Source organism: Pteropus medius, unplaced genomic scaffold, assembly GCF_902729225.1.
Source record: "Pteropus medius unplaced genomic scaffold, Ma_sr-lr_union100, whole genome shotgun sequence".
NCBI lineage: Eukaryota > Metazoa > Chordata > Mammalia > Chiroptera > Pteropodidae > Pteropus > Pteropus medius.
The window spans coordinates 211,897-212,805 of NW_024347852.1; positions in this window are offsets into that span (position 1 = coordinate 211,897).

A 909-nucleotide genomic window follows, 5' to 3' on the forward strand; every position below is an offset into this window, starting at 1 on the left:
CCTCCCCCTTTTCCAAAACCCCCTATGAGCCGGAAACTTCCCCGCCTCCAGGAAACGCCAAGCCAACCCGGCGGCAGCCTCCGTATGACGTCACGGGTTGCCAGGCAGACTGCCACGCCGCTCCCGCGTCGGCGGCACCGCGCCCGGCCCCGCCAGCCAGAGGGCTGTATCCAGAGAGAGGAGCTGGGAGATTCAGAGAGGGAGGACAGAAATCTGGAAAAGGGGGACAGAGACCCAGAGAGAGAAAGAAGCGGGGAGAGAGCCGAGAACTCCAGTCATCAAGCGACAAAAACTGAAGCGAACCGGTGCCCGTAGCTCAAGCCTTCCAGCTCAGCCTGGTCTGGCTCTAACTGCCGCATCCATCACCTCTCTCTTCTCCCCCCGCACTGTCCCAGTGTCCCCGAGGGCAGCATTGCAGTCCCTGACAAAGGGTCCTAGGAGGTCAGTCTACCTTGATTTGCTTTATTTTATTTTATTCCATACTCAGGGCAATGATGATAGTTTTTGCAAAAAGGACCTCATTTGCAAGAGGAGGCCTTGGGGAGGACATTTTGTACCCCACCCGCCTGGGCCCCCTCCCCGAGGTGGGGGTGGCGGCGTCCTTCTCTTGAGGGCAGGTCCCAGCCTGGGCTCTGCTCCCAGACATTGTGCTCCCCTGGAAGGCTCTTCCCTCCCTGTGTCCGTGAGTCCGTGATGTTTCTTGCTTGTCCTCCTGGCGGTCAGTGCGGGGGGGAGGAGGAATTTCTGGAGACGGATCAAAAGCCTGTCCACAGGGCCACAAGGGACCTTCTCCATCTTCCTCCTCTCCCCTTTCATAGGGCCCAGAAGCAGCAAGTCTTTGACCCTCGATCCGTCAGCCACCCGGGCTCAAGGGCCTGGGACTCAGGCCTCAGCTGCGGCCTCTCATAC